The sequence below is a fragment of the Phalacrocorax aristotelis genome, chromosome 2 (assembly GCF_949628215.1).
Source record: "Phalacrocorax aristotelis chromosome 2, bGulAri2.1, whole genome shotgun sequence".
NCBI lineage: Eukaryota > Metazoa > Chordata > Aves > Suliformes > Phalacrocoracidae > Phalacrocorax > Phalacrocorax aristotelis.
Genome location: NC_134277.1, coordinates 7,692,219 through 7,710,159, shown reverse-complemented (window position 1 = coordinate 7,710,159; position 17,941 = coordinate 7,692,219). Strand labels below are relative to the sequence as shown.

Here is a 17,941-nt window from a genome sequence, read left to right as displayed (position 1 = left end):
AATAATCTGTAACTGGTATTCTCCCCAGGCTGGTTTTTTTTGGTCCACTTTCTGGATGTTAGAGCTTGTTATCCAGATGAACAGCTAAACCAGTGCATCTACAGAGCATTGCTGGAAAGGTCCAAATGTCAGAAACTGATTTATGACAATCCTAAACCACTGAGCCAGCAGTGAGCTTACAAAGGTCCCTGTGCCTGGGATCTCTAGGATGGATCAATAGACTAACTGCCTTCCCCTCCCTCCAGGGCTTGCTGGTTCTAGCATGGGCCTTTAAGTGTTCAATGAAATCTAAATAGAATCTTTCTTATTTTAGTTTTAAGACAAAAATGGGTTGTGGATTGTTTGGTGTTTGTGGTTGTTTTTTTTTTAAAAAGATTATTTTCATGGGTTTTCTGCTATGTTCATTTCTGTCACAGTTCACCCAGTTCTTGAAGACTTTTCTCCATCTTTAAAAATTTCTTATCTTAGATTATAGAAAAATGTTGTTCTGTGTGTACTTGATATGCAAAACAAATAGTCGGTGACTTTGATGATCAACCATCAAAACACCTCAATTTCTTCGTTATTTTGAAGCTTTCCTCGGGGTTCCTATAAGCACCTTTTATTGGTAGAAAACTGCAGCAGTTTGCAATGGGGTTTCTTTGTAGTTTGCGTCTTGCAACATCTCCTGCTGCTTATGGCTCTCAGAGCCTGAAATGTAAGTGCAGCTTTGAAAGCCCTGCGTAGGTGTGTGACACAGGACTGAAGTGACAAACGCGTGTGAGTAGCTACACCAGACAGTGCCGCCCTGTGCAAGCCCAGACCGCATCTCCCTGGGTGCTCCTATACAACTGTGAGACATAGGTGCCCTCCTGTGGGCATCCTGCTGCTCCTCCTTGCTGTATGGAGAGGCCGGGGTTGCCTTGCCTGCCTGGAGATGCGTTGGTTTAGGTTTTGAGCAGGATGCTAAGGACTGTTTATTATGCTGACTTTCTGTCTTTTTTTTTTTTTTTTTTTTTTGCTTCTAAACCCATTCAAACAGCAGGGGCTAAAAGCATCCCTCCCTCTGACATGCCTAATTTCATAATTTCAGCAGTTGTTCAGGAAATCAACTTCTCTCCTCATCCTAGAATGGTGTGCCATTGCCCTCAGGTCAGGATATGGCCCTCAATATCAAGATAGATGTTTAATTGCATTGACAAATGCACAGACCTTAACACAATTCATTCCTGCTGGGGAAGGTGCACGGAGGTAAGCCATTAATCATATATTCTTCAACAAACACCGTTATTTGGGGTTCCTGAGCATTTTGTTTCAGGGTCCCTGTGTATCTGCTTCACCGCTTGCTTGAGCTGGGCAGAAGGCTTGGTGTCAGATTTTTTTGCTTAACCTCATACCAGGCTTCCGTAACTCTCCATCTTCACGGTCTTTTCACGGAGCTGTTTAATGGTGAGTGAACTGTGCTTGGAAACCTGTAACACCAACAGGATGATACTTTTTGCAGTTATGCAGCTGATCCAATTCTTCTTACATGCGGATGTGCCCCCTGTAGTGCTGAGCAGCCAGAGGCCAAAACTGGATTTAATCCATGCAAAATAAAAAATCCACATCTGAACACTATGAAGGTCAAGACTTTCTGGAGAGGAGGTGAAAGAATTGCACATGAACTAATGCTTAATACTGAAATGAGAGTAGTTATACATGGCAAACAGTGCCTGTGTTACTTACTCTGTGTTTAGCATCTATATTAAATGCCTGCCTCCTTCATGTTTCAGGGAATCATAGAACGGTTTGGATCAGAAGGAACCTTTAGAGGCCATCTAGTCCAACCCCCCTGCAGTGAGCAGGGACATCTTCAACTAGCTCAGGCTGCTCAGAGCCCCGTCCAGCCTGACCTTGAATGTTTCCAGGGATGGGGCATCTGCCACCTCTCTGGGCAACCTGTAGAAAGTAGACTTTGCTAGAGAAGTGTTAAGCTTTGCCATGTTAGGTGCACCTTGAAGGAGTTCTGAACGAGAAGAAGCACAAACAGTGGCTGAAACGCATCGCTTGGTAATAAAAATGGGGTTTTGGCATAGGAGTCCTCAGCAGCGGTGCTTGATTGCAATGCAGCACTGGCCTAAACTTGTTCTGGACAGCGAACCTCAAGAATGAATTGATGTGAACATTCAGATGAGTGGGTAGCTGAAGTTTTTAATCTTTTAGAAGAAAGTATTGCTCCTTCCAGCGAAGCTAATTAAAATGTAGCTTCTGCCCATGCGAAGATCAAATTCTGCAGTATTACGTGTATTTAAACACATCTGATTTACTACCTCTGACTTTCTCAGATTGACACAGGGGAAGATTTGACCACTGGGCTCTGAACACAGTGGCACAATGTTCAGACTCGGGTGCCTGAAGTTAATAGGATAAATCCTTGCTGAGACACATAAGCCAGTTGACTTAGAAAAAAAAATAAGGACCTTCTTAACTAAAAAAAAAAAAGAAGAAAAGAAAAAAAAGGAATATTTTGGCTAATTTCAGCAATATTTTCTAGTCACCCCTATGAAGGTGGTAAGCAATAAGGAGTAGTTTTCTTCATGGGCGTCTAAGTGTTTGGTGTTGTCCTTCAAAGCCAGAGGAAAGCCCTTACTTCTGATGTAATTAATTAAAGGCACTTTCATTGGCAAAAGCCTAATGATGACCCTTCCCTCCTTAAAAAGGTAAATAGTAAGCAATGAAGATTATCTCCTATCTGACATCTTGTTTGTTCACTGGCGGTCATGGAAAGCTTTCAAGCAAATGTTGGGGATTAGCACAAACCAGTCTGTACAGCTGTCTAGATTTTGTTGAATCAGAAGCCCAGTCTGCAGAAAAATATGTGGGTTATCAGCAAATTCTTACTAGTGGTAAGAGAAGACAGGCAGGGATAGATGTTCTGGTTTGAGAGAAATGGTCAAAGCCGTGGCTATGGGGTAACTGATAGGGACTCTATTGTATGAACATTTTTATTTTTCCCTGGTTGTCTTTGTTGTAGAAACAAAGACCAAGAAAGAAACTGAGATTTAGCATTTTTCTTAATTACATTACTGTATTTAATTAATAGCCATTGCTTTGGTATTCCTTTGTGATGGGCCATAATTCCTTCAATTTTGCTTGACAGAAGTGGATTTCTGTGCTCATATTTGCCAGACCATTGGAGCGAAGACTGTGTAAAACTCATCAAGGTACAAAAACGCAAAAAGAAATTACCATGTCTCATTTCCCGCTGTTATGTGGGGCATCTCCATGTAACAGAGCAGCACGTAACCATGCAGCCAGATAGACCCTGAAAGACAAGATTCCCCTGGATTTGGGGAGGTGAGGGTGGGGTGGAGCTTCTGTGCAAGGGAGATGCCATCAGGGAGGTTTCTGTCCCTGGCCCCATGGCTTTTGCCTTTAGCCACGGAGTTTAAGGGTGGTGAAGGGAGGTGAAATCTCAGATATTTTTTTTAGAGAGCAAGCTCTGGTGAGGACTCAAGGGTGGTGCTACTCCGGGGTTGTCCCCAACCTTGGCGGATGCTGCTGGAGGAGCATGTGGCCATCACAGGGTGGAACTCGGAGTAAGGCACCTTGTTAGTTGTGGCTGTGGCAGGGGCTGGAGGAGATCTGGGTGGCTGCAGCCGCCTCAGTGACCCAGCAGAGTTTGTGCAGCACCGGTAGGCTGCACTGGGAGGAGGGGGACAGTGAAAGCCCTTGGAAAACTGGCCTTAGGTCAGCTCTTTCTCCAACTGCAGTTTCTTGGCATGGGTTTTGTTAAGGCATGTCTCTCAATTAAATTGCATTAAAGTCACACATGCTGATGATAAGCGCTAGTCAGAAGTCACACTGCTGTTAAACTGACCCATCATTTTGGGATAATCTTTGAGATGGAGTGGCTGGAGCCTGGTTTGCAGTAGCCAGAAGCCACTGTGGCAATCACAGAAAGCCCCCATATCCTCTCCATTCAGAAAGCCGGGATACGGAGAGAGTGAACGTCGTTGTAGGATCTTACAAAGCCGACAGCTGTGCTGCAGAACGGGAAACTTAAATATGCTGCGTGCAGCTGCTTCCCTGGGGAGGCCATCTACAAACTGAGGGAGTGGGAATGCCGAGAGAGCATGGACCTGCACCAGCTGTGCCGCACCTTTAGCTATAGTCTGGCTCTAGTTTAGCCGAGAGATCCAAGAAGGGGCCCAGCTGCCATGGTACGGGGGTCTCGCCTGTGCTTGGAAGAATGACTGGGAGAGCATGATCCTCAGGATTCACACCATCTTTTTCACTCTTTTATTGCATTTTGTATTTAAGAAGAGGTGTGCAGTTGGGAAGAGGTGTTTTTCTCATGCACTTGTGCATGTTCAATGGGAGCATCCTGGCACTGCCTCCACCCACCAGCTTTTGCATCTTCAAACATCCACGTGTTCTTACGGTTTCCAGCCACAAGAGGCTTGGAGAAGGCAACAGCAAAAGTCATCGCCACAAAATGAGACTGTTGAGTCACCGCCACCTTTCCTTTCTTTCCACTGCATATCGCTTTGTCCATTCCAGTTTTAAAGTTGAGGAGATGTGGTATTTTTAAGGGCTTGTTCCTGCTTGAAGATTTCTGTCTGTTTTTTGACAGCATCAATACTTTTTCCATGTGGATTTTTTACCAGCAGTTAAATTGCAGGATTGAGAGTGCTATGACAGAAAGGTGTCGTCTTCTCCCTGCAGAGCTGTCAAAGCTGGCACAGCGTCCAAAATCTCATGTCTGCTACTGCTGCAATGAGATGGGAAACAGAATTATGCTGTGTAGATGAACCTCACATCACAGAATCACAGAATCACGGGTTGGAAGGGACCTCAGGGATCATCTAGTCCAACCTTTATATGTTCACTGCTTTGTCACTGGCAACTGTTGGAAGGAGTTACAAGGTTGTGGTACATGTTCTTGTTGCATTCAAGCTTTATTTGCTCTCTGGAGGTGATGCTGTCATGATGTTCAGTGTTATGACACGTGCTTTTTCTTTTGGAGCAGCAATTGCAAGGAGCAGGAGAGTATGCCCTTTGCTTCAGCGTGGCTGAACTGAGTCATTCCCCAGAACAGAAGGGCTCTGCGGGAATGGGGCACTGACATTTGGGATGGGATCGTTGGAAGAGAGAGTTGGCTGCTTGCAAAGTCAAAGCCTGTGACATTATTCAGTAAATAAAACAAGTGGCACTAAAGAAAGTGTCCAAACAGTGCATCATTTCCTTTGGAAAATAACCCTGCGGGGCACTGAACTCTGCTGCTGCAGTGCACCAGGATCACTGTGCATCATTCCTCACTTAGGAACCGTGTCAGAGACCAGACTGGAAAAATGATCTGTAGTAGATTTTTTATTTCTCTGTCATGTAGCTGCCAGGAAGAGGAGTTTTGTGTTGTATTTTGTATATTCACTTTGGTCTGCTTCTGTCTGAAGGTCTCTCTCAAGTCCTTCCAAATTCTTTACCATAAAAGATAATAAAACACTACAGCACTTCACTAGCTGGCATCCAGAACTGCTTCTTCAAACACTAAGGCACAAGTCAGATCAGGAGCAGGACAGCAGTAAGGGGAAAGACTGGGGAAAATTCGCTTCCCTTTGGAGTAGCTGGATTTTTGCCATCAGTGGAAACCTGGAATCCACCCACTGTAAAGAAAAATTAGCAGGTACTTAATAATGCTCTTTTTTTTCCCAAGACTCAATGGATACTCACCAGTAACAATTTACTGTAAGCACTCCGTGAAAAACAATGTTAAATCTTGCTGCCTTCCGCTTTGGAGGTCACGGAGAGACGGCTGAGCGATCCTCGGCAGTGGCAAATGCAAAGCTTAAAATGCTGCCATTGGGCCACGGTAAAGAAGGAGCCAAGGCTTAATCACATAAACAGATTCTCATATACTTTCCCCATGCTATTTTATAAAGTGCTTATATAACTGAAAAGATTAACCTTGGAAAAAGAAGGCTAGAAAAATATTTTTACGGCTTCTTTTTTATGGCTTTACTACAGTCAAGGAATTAGTTTGCATTTTACAAAGCCAAAAAGTGGGGGAGGAGAGGGGAGGAGGGATTTGAATAAGGAGGGGTATTTGCACGGCTTTCAGAATATTAAAGAAAAACTAAAATCCCAAGGAGTTACCGCTGTCAAATCCAGACACGCTGGCAAATCCTAGACTAGAGCGGGACTCAGTATCCAGGCAACGTCACCATTTCTTGTTAAGCTAATGCCAGCGCTGCTGACAGCTTTTGCCACTTTATGGTCACATTAAAAAAAGAAAATGCCTGACATCACTGAAGTTCTTAGAAATCAGTTTCTCATCCGTCCAGCAGCTGCGAGGCTCAGCAGCACGTAGCACATGCACATCTTGCAAAAATTCAGAGGGAAAAAACTTTTGAGGAGTTCATGGCTGTGAAAGTGTGTGGTTCCTTGTTTCTCTCTAAACCTGGCACTTCAGTCCCCTCAGAGTTTCTTATCCTCTTCCTTGGACACAGAAACTTACTGTGCATTAGGAAATGGATCGCATTTGGTTAAGCTGTTTATAAGCAACTTCTGCTGCTGCACTATAGGGTCCAGGATTAGAGAAGCCCTTTGCTGTGCTAAGAAAGCCTCCACCTCTTCTTTCTTAGTTCTTTTTGCAAGGTGCAAAAGCCAGGTGGCTAAATGAGGTTAGCAACTTCATTAATACACTTATAGTGTTACTATATGAAGGGGGAAAGCCCTTGCATTTGCAGTCTTACAGGGGTAAGGTGGGACAGACAGGCTCAGCACCACGTGGCTGTAGGGACCGTGCTGCAGGGTAGGTAAAGAAAGGACACCAGTTTGCTGTGTCCACTTACTGAAATGCAACTATTTTTGCACTGGAAGTGTTAATACAGTGAAGCTGAACCTTTTCTTGAGCTGAGAAGTTAAAACTCTGTTGAGGAGCCAGCCTTGTTCTTCACTGTGAACCAATGCAGGGACCACTGAGCACTCCCCAGGCATAGCTGCACATTTTGTGCTCTTGGAGCAAAAGCAACACCTTGGGAAGTGCCTTGTGATGGCAATCAAAAAATAAGGTTGTTAAGACACATGGAGCTTTCCAATCATTAAGCTCAAGTAACACAAAAATGCAGTAAAACTTGTTGCTAAACATGAAGATGTTTAGCTTGCTGCTCGCTAAGTAGCTAAGCACATTAGGAGGAGATGCAGGGGGAGCTGCTAAGCTGCAGAAAGTCCTTCAGACTCTGCTGGTGCCCCTCGCCTTCTCTCCCACACCAGATTTGTGCCGGCTGTGATGTGGCAGGTTTGTGCAGGCAAGGAGGGTAAAGGCTGGGGCAGGAGCATCCCCCGCTGCTCCCGGCTCCCCCAGAGCTTTGTGCGTGACCGTATCTTCTCCAGGTTTTGGTGAAGTTCTGTTAATTACTAGTTTAAGAGTGCGAATTTTGTAGCAGGTGACTGTAAATAGGGAGAGCTGAAGGGTGCAGGAGGAATTTGAAGGGGCTGATTTAGGCTGGTGATGCTGAGGGTGACTCAGAATAAGACCAGCACGACCTTCCTTGTCAGTGCTGCACTTGATGCAGGAGCTCCTGTTATGTCTTCTAACATGTTGTGCAGGAAAAGCACCAAAACACTTGGAAATTGAAATAAAGACATATTGAGAAGCTCAGTTTTGCTGGCAATGAGCCTGACTTGTGCTACTGAGGCCGGTGGGAGTTTGATCACTTGGGATGGGGGCTGATGCTCTCCACCCTGCGATTGCATTACCCTATTTCAAGCAACTCCAGAAGACATGGGGATTTTGCTGTTTGCCTTTGAACACATAGGCTTGTAATGGATGTAGGCAGCAAATAAAAAGGAAGGAAAGCCAGAAACCTGTCGTCACTGCAAATATCTACTTCACCTGCTGTATGTCTTTGTTTTCTTCAAGATTTTGAATTATCTTTCTGGTTAATAGGGGTAGAAAAGGGATTGGTCTAAGCATGAGACCCTTGCAGTGCAGTAACACAAAGCATCTGAAGACAGGTTTTCATGTGATCCTATCGCAGAGTTGATTTGGGTTATCCCTGGTCATGCAGTGGCCCGGAAGCAGAGCTGAGAATAAAACCAAAGTCTTTAAACTCCTTACTCAGCCCCATTTCAGTGTTCCTTCCTCCCCTCCTCTGCCCTGTTGGTATTTTATTATGACTGGAAGCAACCTACCTGTTTTACAGGAATATGTAGCGTGGAGCAATAATTTTTGTTCATGTCTATTAGCACAGAGGTTTTAATACTTTTTGCTGCAGTGACACACTTGCAAATAAGTTGACTGTCAGACCTGCCAGGCCTTATTGCTAGCTGCCAAGGTGATGACGAAGGTTGGGGTTTTTTTTTCCCCGTGAATATGTATTATATAATAATAATGAAAGCATTCAGTCTGTAACAATGATATGTTTTTGCATGCTTTTTTAGGCAACCTTCTCAGACTCTGAAAGCCTGAATTGCATCAGAGTGCGTTAGGAAAAGCTCTTAGGACTGTGTTAGAAATTTGCCCCTGAAAATACAGATGCCCGAGTGAAGGACTAAGGATGCAGGATACTTTTGGGGCAGACCAAGAAATTCAAGAGTTGGGCTTTGTGCTGCTGGATATATCCAGAGCTCTGTAACCATAACACTGAGTTTCTGCTATGATTCTTGGTCTGGAATTTAAACTGATTAATGATGTTAAAGCTACTTGGTAGAGTGCTTTCTACTTTAAGCACTGAAGTCACTGCAAGATGATGACCTTCGACAAGATTTGGGAATCTGATGGCACTGTACAACAAGTTTTGGTCATCTGTGATACTAGTTTATATCATTTTCAAATTACTTTATAAGGTACAAATAGTAGTGTAACTGGCCCGATGCATTGCTAAGGTAAGTCACCACTAAAAGAGATTTCATGGTTCCAGAAGTCTCTCCTCAATTTGAGGCTTGATGTGTTTTGAGGAAGTGAACAGGGGAAGGTGCTGGCTGCAAATTAAGTGTCAGCCTGAGAACTGTGTGGAGCTGGGATGTGCCTGAGCACTGGCACCTGCCCTCTGATTCACAAGGGCATCCTAAAACCTGAATAACCAAGGAAGTGTTGTGCAAGGAGTTATCGTGGTGTTGCCTCTTCCTCACTCGGTCTCTGGCGTTCAGGCAATGCCCCCAAGGACAGAGTTGACAGCCTTTTCAGTCTCTTCCTTCATCACTAGCAGTTGTGAAAAGGCTTCAGACTATTTTTGATCCTGCCATGTATTGTGTGTGCCGACTGACAGGGTTGCCCTTTCCAGGAATATTCTCTTACTGCCTTGTAGCTCCCAGGTTTCCAGCCCTTCTGTCATCTAGGCATAAAGACTCAAAAAGCTTTCCCTAGTTCATGTCTGCGTTGGTCCCAGCCAACCCACTGAGATTTTTCATGCAGTCTTAAATATAACAACCCTGAACTTTACAGTACTTGGTGTTTTCACCTGCACAGTGAATGAACAGGGAACTTTTTACCACCCAAGCCATCTGACATGGTCCCTTGAATCACTCTCGTCATAGGCTTCTGGCTCCCGCAGTTGCAGCAGCTTCCCAGCTGGATGCTGTGGATGTGCTGGATGCTTTTTTCCAAGTTACCCCTCTGCAAGTTACACAGATTGGTAGAATCACCAAAAAAGGGGGAAATATTGGGGCTTGGTTGGTTTCTAGATCATTGAAGACATTAAAACATGCCAGTTTTCCCTTATATATCCACTTGCTTGGTCTTTATCCCTTCTGTGCCCTGGGCAGATCTCTAAGGTACCTCTGTTACCATCTCAGTAAGCTGCAGGGTCTGTCTTTCTCACTGTTCTTTCATCTCTCTTAAGAAGTCAGTAAACTTTCTTTTGCTAACAGAATTGCTGCTTGACCTGGGTGCAAAAACAATATTAAAAAGAAAAAAAAAACACAAAACAAAAAAGAAACCCCCAAAAAACAACCTGGAAAGAGAAACCAGGAAGATTGTGAATTATTTCTCTTCCAGACCTCATGTATGTGATAATGAATGTTTCCTCCTCTATGCTCCCATCTGGTCTAGCAGATCTTCCATAATCTGGGTGACTAATTCTAGTAATCTCCTTGGAGCAGGGGCATGTGAGACAGGCACCTCCTGCACACAGCGGTTTAACGCAGTGTGAACAGTATGCCGTGCTCTTGCAAAGGAAGGAGCAGAGCTGTCGAGTCCAACAGACCTCTGTCTTGTTCTGTTGCTCACCGGCCTCGTGCCAGCCTGCTGCATGGGGACTTTTGGAAAGTCACTTCTCCCTGTGCAAAGGAACTACAAACCATGGTGCTTACCTCCCTTCTGCTGAAGATGAAAAGGTGCTATATGAGATCTAGCTGGTGGTGGTTCCCGGGATGTTTATCTTGGGAAGTTAACAGAGCTGGTTTGCCAGTTGTTCAATTATTATGACATTAAAGTATGCAGTGTACTTGGGTTTATTCTTTTGCTTGCAATTAACGATGCTTCAAAATCATTAATTCATAGGAAAAGTAAGGGTAGAAAGCAAAGAGAGATCTTGCTTGGGTTTTTTATTAAATGCCTTGTAGTGTTTCTTAATGACCAGATGAAGGTCTACCGTATTTGTTAGGGGTGACTTGAACAAACAGACTGAGGGAGCTGGCTGCCATGGAAAGAGGCTGTGCAGGGGGTTGGATTTCAGTGCAGTCCCTGTCTGTGCACAGTGGATTCCTCCCTTTGTATTGTAATCCTCTTGCTGGAGCAATCCCACTTGTAATGACAATGCAGTGTTGGGTGATCCTTTAGGAATTTCCTCTCTTGGCATTACGCCTGAGTTTAGTTCATCAGATTGAGATCCAGTCCTGTGCGACGTCCTTAGTCATTCATGTAAATATACTGTCGGTAGCTATATAATAAGCAGTTAAAGCCCTTCCTGTGGATACCCCAGATAGTCACTGGATTTTGTGAGCTTTGAGTTTGAGTTCAGTGAACAATTCAGCTCACCACTGGTTAATGCTACAAGACCCTGCTTTCACTGTCAACAAAACAACATTTGCAATAGTTCATGGAAAATGTCCATTCTGTGTAAGCACCTGCATTAGATACCCCAATAGGTAACCTGATCGTGGGCCTCAGGCTCTCCTGCACCATCACAGCAGCTAAGAGCAGGAGAAGCACACGTATGCAAACTCCTTTGTCCTTGAGCTTTGGCAGACTTGAGGTTACGAGTTCACAAGGAATGGTTCACTCCTCTGGAAGCTGCTGCTTTCTTGCAGCTGAACCAGTGAGGTCCCTCTTTCATCACTGAAGAACTTTGTCAGTGAAGTCACTGGAGCCAGGAATGAGAAAGGCTTCTCAAGCATTAGCTAAGCATTTAGCTTTTCAACGTGTTGTTCAATTTTCTATTCAGTCAGCATTTCTGCATTGTCTCACATGTCTAATAGGCTGCTGCTGACCACTGTCTCTAATTTTCTGTGTATAATATAGATAGTACAGGTCTTTATTATATCCACTGTGGTATAGGAATGGGTCATTTGTGGGATGACTGTCAACTGCAAAATTGCACTGTTGGCATTTTTTATTGTTAGGGAACACTTAAGATTATTTTCAACCAAAAATAGTAGATAATAATAATACCGAGTCAGGAGCCTCTTTGTTGTCTTATTTCATGCATAAGCAAACTTCTTGGCTTTAGCTGTCAGGTGTATCTGCTCACAGTGGGGAGCAGAGGGGTACAGAACTTGAAATTACTTTGAAACCTCATCATCCTATCTAGATTTAGGATGAAGGCATTGCTTCCAAGGTGTATGTTGGTCACCAATGGTGCATTTTATGAGAACCGTGCCAGTGTGAATGTTAAAACTGCAGTAAATGCGTGTGAAGCTTTTTTACTGCTAATGCTCTTACTACCTTCTGAATTGCAAATGTGGTGGCTATGGCTGTGCAACGAAGGGATGCTGGCTGGGTTTGTGTAGGGTTGACGTCCAAGGACAGCTGAGGATTAGTGCAAACTGTTGCTAATTCAGTGGAGTTTTCATCATCTCTCCAAATAAATCTCTTAAGGCAGAATCGGTGGAGGACTGTATTTCTGTGGGGTCGTGGTGCACTTGCATTTTGGGGTGTTCGCTATGGTCAGTGACATGAATTTCACTCTTCAGGTACTGACCATCCCTAATATGACCACTTTCTTGGAGTAATTTCAGGCTTTATTAATTTGCCGTCATTCAGTTTGCGACCCATTCAGTGCTGGTTGGAAGACTTTTTCTTTAATTTAAACAGAAGGAGATATTTTGTTCAGCCCTACAATGCCCATTACAACTTTAGCATCATTTAATCTTTTCCAACCCTGCATGAGAAGTGAGGAAGCGGAAAAGAAAGAAGAACAAGAAGAGGATGAAAAACAGATTTGTGATGTTCCAGTGAATCCTATCTCCTTCTCAAGGTTTTGTGGATGGATATGGTTGAAAGACTTGATAGAAGCAAGAATAATAAGAAGAGATGAGAAAAGCATAAGTGGAAAAATACTTCTAAGGAACTTTATTGCTGCTACTATTTTTTTGTAGCAGTTACTGCTGAGATGTTTTCCTTCAGCTGAGAACTTATTAAATTTTAGGAGTTGTGTTGTCACACCAGACATCCTGTGCTTGCTGGATCAAATACTGTTTTGCTGTTTTGAGCACAGCCAGATTGTGGCGTATGTAAGAACGGCTCCATTTTTCACAGCACAAACTGAAATTGCTAAAGAAGCGAAACATATGCACCACAGTTTATTAGTAGGATGTGGGGAAATTATAAAATTATCATTTGGATAGGATCATAGTCATCAGTCCCAGCTTATCGGTCTTCTGGGTCTTCTCAGTGCTCTGAGTGTGAAATACAGTGTTTTTCTTACTAGGAATTGCCAGTACACCAACACTACCATTGCTGTTACTCCTATTCCTGCTGGTTCGTATTATAACCTCTGGAAAGGTAGGATAGAAAAACATCACAAAGACGCCAGGATGTAATTTATAAGTAATTTACCAAGAGTTCTGGGGAATCTAGTGTGCACCTTTGGGACCACTAAAAAGATGTAAAATTAAACTTTCAAATTTTTCAAAACCAATTCAGTGCCAGCCTGACAGCTTCAGAGGTTGAAATCTTTCTTAATACACAGTGAAAGCAGCATGAAGTAGTATGAAAAAGGGGGGATAAAGACAAAAACTCATTACAGTGAAACACTCGGTTATGATTATGGGAAGTAATTGAGCCCAGCTTGGAGTCATAAACTTGCAGTTCTTTTATGGGGTGTGAGCTGGACTTGGACCAGATGGAGAAAGCAGTAGTTTGTATTTCCCTTTGAAAACACAGGCTGCATGCTCTGTTCAGCCAGCCTCCAAACAGTGTTTGAGCAAAACAGGCTTTTGTTACTGTGCATTGCATCACTTGTAGTCTTGACTGGGTTTTTTTAGAGCAAACATCTCTTTTACATATTTATTTGCATGTTATTTTGAAATATTTTTCAAGCTAGCTATTTATATGAAATACAGTTGCAGTTAAAAACCAGTCTGGTGCTGTAAGGCTTGTAAGAGTGGCCCAGCAGCACTGATGGTGATAAAAATTGTTTAATTTTGCCAACATCAGTCTGTATAAGAAGAGAAGTTTAGAAAAATTCCAATTTAGGGAAATTTTTAAGTAGGACAAGGCAGAGAAAAGTGATCCATGTAAAAATGCAAACCTGGTTCGTGCCTTACCCTTCTAAGAGTGAACTTTATTTCTTTCAGCAATGACAAAAACTGTGGATTTTGAAAAAGAAAATTCTCAGCAATGAGGAAAGGGAAATACTTGGTTTTGCTGATTTGCAGTCAGAAGCCAGCTATAGCATTAATTTTCACTAAGGGGACGCATATTCTTTTTAGCCTTCCTGTTTTGTGCTAAATAAGCTCTTAAATTTCAAGGAGAAAAGTATTGGTTTTTTCCATTTTCACACCAGAATAAACCCTGATAGGATTAAGTGGTCCCCATTGCCTGCCCCACACTCTGCTGCTGCATTTGTATATCAGGTTAAAGTTCCTATTAAAAAGGCAAGTGAGGAAATAGTTCAAAATCTCAGCATTTAAAGTACTTTCACCATGGCACAGAACTTACGCTTCCATGAGACGGATGAATCAGTTTGTGTTTCAAAACTCTGCCATCTGGGTCAGACACCCCATGATGGCTGCGCTTGGCTGGTGCAATGGCGTTTTCCGTATTTCCTATCTGGTGACCAAATCTGAACGCTCAAACCCCAATTCTATCTCATAGAGCAAATCTTCACATTGCCTCCAGAGAAAGGAAGATTTTTGTTATGTTTGTGCCTGAAGAGTCATGTTAAATCACTGGGGGGAAGGGGGTTATCCTGAGAGATGGAGAACTGAAAAGAAAGAAGCATCGAGGAGAGGGAGCCCGGCCACAGATGGGTCTTTTTCAGGTTGGTTTGGAGATGATTCCTGCCATGAGACTCCTCTCATTATGTGGCCCTGTGAATTAGTGAAAAATATAAGAGAAGCAGGTTTATCTTTTCTACCTTTTAAGCTCCAGCCTCTCCTTTTTTTAAAAAAAACCAACAGCTGGTTTAAGGGGATGGCAGGCTGGGATGAGCAGGGGAGGACATTGCTGGGTGGCTGGGCACACAGGTGGCTGACGGGGTGAAGGCAAGAACTGGTGTGAGGGAGATTTCCCTGAGATGTAGGTCTTTTTTTAGCTCTAGAGCCTTTTTTAGGCTTTTCTTTTTGGACTTGACACTAGGTCATCAAAGTAAAACCGTCAGAGAAGCAGATGACTTGGGGCAAGAGGGTGGTGGGGCTGGAGGCAGGTTGATGAGTTGTCAGCGTAGAGGATGCTCTAAGGCCGTGAAATCGCTCAGGTTCAGCAAGCTTAGCAGATACAGCAGGACTAGGGAAGCACTTCACACACATATGCCAGTGTTTGCTTGCTCCTTTCCCCCAAATAATTTTATTAAGCTGTCCAGTGCTTGGTACCTCTCAGAGTGAGCCCACGTATGGATTTTGGAAGGGGACAGTGTTATCCCTTTGCAGCCCAAGAAACATAATATGCTCTAACTATTTTGGGAGACTTTGAAGTATCTTGACAAGAGTCCATTTCATGGTTGTTTGGAAGGGATTTGTGTTTTCAATCTCCAGAACGTAGGTGGCCCAAAGGAGCTCTTTGAAGCCCAGCTTTTTATTATTAGTTTTATAAGATCCTTCCACTGGAATCATTAAGGAGATGTAGTATCTGGTGTAAATGTGCTAGTATCTGTTAGACCATTAGCTGTGGGAGATAAAATGATTGTACTCAAAGCACTTAGTGCTTTTTGTAACAAATTACTGTGAAAGTCAGTTGTTAAACAGTGTTTTGTTTTCTGGTAGCTCTGTATGGAACATCAGGGTCTTGCTGCTTTCCTTAATAAGGGGAAATGAGCCCCCCTGGTGCAATGGCCCTGCTTGCAAAGGTCATCAGCTACTATTTATCCTTGGCCTCCATCAGAAAGGAGGCTGTTCCCATGCTGAAACAATACCAATTCTTATCTCATTAAAAGGGGATTTAAATTTGTTCGTTTCTGACAACATTAAGTCATTCTCAGCAGTCCTTTGGCCACTGAAGAATAGGGAATGCTTTTCTAAGGAGGGGAAACTTGAGGTCCAGATTGCATTGGTGTTGTAGGCAGCATTTCTTGTGTCTTTGGCCAAGTAAAGACTGGAAAAGAAACTGGATAACTGTCTTCAAATATATGAAGGGCTGCTCTGGAGCAGAAGGGAACAATCTGTTCTCCCTGTGCATGGTGAATAAGAAGCAGTAGGCTTAAATTGCAGCAAGGAAGATTCAGTTTTGCTATTCAGGAACAGTTTTTCAAATAGGAAAGACTGTGAAGGTCATGGGTCTCGTGGAAATAGGTTGAGAGCTGGCCCGTCACACGTGCTTATGGGTAGAGCCAGAGCTTGCCCCACTACAGTTACTGCCTCAGTTGCGGTGGCATGAGCACGGCAGAATGAAGGGAAGGGACAGTGAAGATGAAGCTTGCAGAGGTAAATGTGGTGGTCACACAAGGCCAGATGGGATGTGAAGAGCTTGACACTTCCTACAACAATGTTAAAACAAGTATGTAAGTTACGCTGACACTTTACTCTGCCAGTCCCTGAACACTTCTCATTGCTCAACCTGTTGCTTCTCTGCACTGGGTGAACAGTGACCCTCAAGGGATGGGCTGGGGAAGGGGCTTTTGTAAAGCACTGTGCTGACAGGCTATTTTATGCAAAATATTGTTATTTGGTGAAAAGCAGTAGGATCTTCATATGAAAGGCTGAAACTTGTGGCTAGGACCACAAAGAAGGGGATAAAAGAAAGCAGTAGGACAAGCCAGGAGAAGAAAGGATGGGAAGAGCCTTAAATTAATCACTGTGGTTCCTCACTTGGATCTTAGTGAGACCCCAGTCTGGAAGATAATTGTCGTGTTAATAATTTGGTTATTTTGGTCACTAGGTGCCCTCTGTACTGTCTTCTTCCATGTCCACCATAGGGTAGACCAAGAGAAGTATCTGGTCATCGAGGATGGCAGGGGAACCTGCTGTCATCTCCGCACCTTCACTCGGGGTCCCTGAACTCCTAGCACATCCTTGCATTGATGCCTTGGTGACAGCTAACCTTCTGAAAGGCCAGAGCTTGCAAGAAATCTGTGTTGATAAAAGTCTTTTTCTGCAGTATTCATGGATGGTTTTTTTTTTTCCTTTCTAATGATATTAAGTCCCAGGAGCAATAATGGGCACAAAGAAAAAGGCATGCTTCTTTGGAGAGGGAAAAGGTGCTAAGGCCTTTAATTCCTCCTAGGAATTAAAGAGAAAAGGCTCTCATTACTCATAAAGGGTTTGATTTTTGAAACATCCAAGCCTCAAGTTCCCATGATATCCGGAGGAAAGGCTGGTGCTCTATGACTTTAAAAAATGCTTCTGATTTAACAGAACGTTTAGAGTAATCTTAGGAAGGCTGGCTACAATAGTTTGATCATGCCTTAGTTTGTGCTTGTACCCCTTTCCAGCTGCTCAAGATCTAGCCTACGCTGCTCAACTCTTTCCTGAAGTAAACAGCTCTAAATGCACAGACTCGGAGCCTAACAAAATACACCCTGGCTGGTTGGGATGAGCAACAGCCCTGTGAATGTTTGCCTCATTGAAAAGACCACGAGGTGGATTTCAATTGTGTTACAAACAGCTGTCCTGGGTGCCTTTTGCTTTGCAGACAGCAAATTTGAATAGAGCAATCTACACAGAGCATATATATATGTGTAGCACGGGGAGGGCACCGTGCTAGAGAAAGACCAGCCCATTGCTCTGGCTACAGTTTCCAGAAAGTATCAGCCTTCTCTTTATGAATTGGCAGAAGCTCGTTCCCATTAATCCATTAGTCATTAGTTGCAGAGGGTCGGGTGTTTCGGAGCTCATCAGCAGGCAGCTGGACTATGCTGTCGCTGCGAAGATCCAGCACACATGAATCAAAATAGTTGGGTGATGTCATGTCATGGTGCGAGTGTGCCCAGGATGTGTGCTGCCAGGAATTGTCTGTCCAGGGATGGTTTCCTTTTACAGCCTTTTTAAAGAGTCATCATGCCGTGCTGCACATGACAGTTCCCTTCAAGAGGACTTGCGGCTCCTTTGCATTTTTTAAATGAGGGAGCTTATCAGGCGGTTCCTGACCTTTTCCGCATGAGCTGATCCACTGGAAAACGGTGCTTTGGTCTCCGAGGCTTCTGACGGCTGACGGATAACAGCTCCGTGGCTACAAGCTGGGCAGACTTTGAACTTCTCCCTGTGTCCACAGATACTTGCAGGCGACTTACTGTACGCTGGAATTAAGACTGGAAGCGGCTGGCGTGTGAGGTTTGGCAGCCTGCTGCGGAGCGGCTGTCCACGAAGACCAAAACCAAGTGCCTCAGAGCTGAAACGCCGGTGAGCTGGACTTCTTTTGCAGCCACACGGTCTTTCTGGTGCT

The 17,941-nt window shown here is 43.8% G+C and overlaps 1 protein-coding gene across 4 annotated transcripts in view; it reads left to right on the top strand.

The window, feature by feature from the left end:
- The window catches only part of PRKAG2 (protein kinase AMP-activated non-catalytic subunit gamma 2), a 231,560-nt gene that overhangs the window by 92,623 nt on the left and 120,996 nt on the right, over positions 1 to 17,941 (top strand). The window contains exon 1 of one of the 4 annotated variants that reach the window (XM_075082284.1): positions 17,777 to 17,898. The exons of the other annotated variants lie outside the window; for them this stretch is intronic. The gene's annotated coding sequence lies outside the window, so the exon portion shown is untranslated. Of the gene's footprint in view, positions 1 to 17,776; positions 17,899 to 17,941 lie in introns of those variants that run through there. 4 annotated transcript variants of the gene reach the window in all.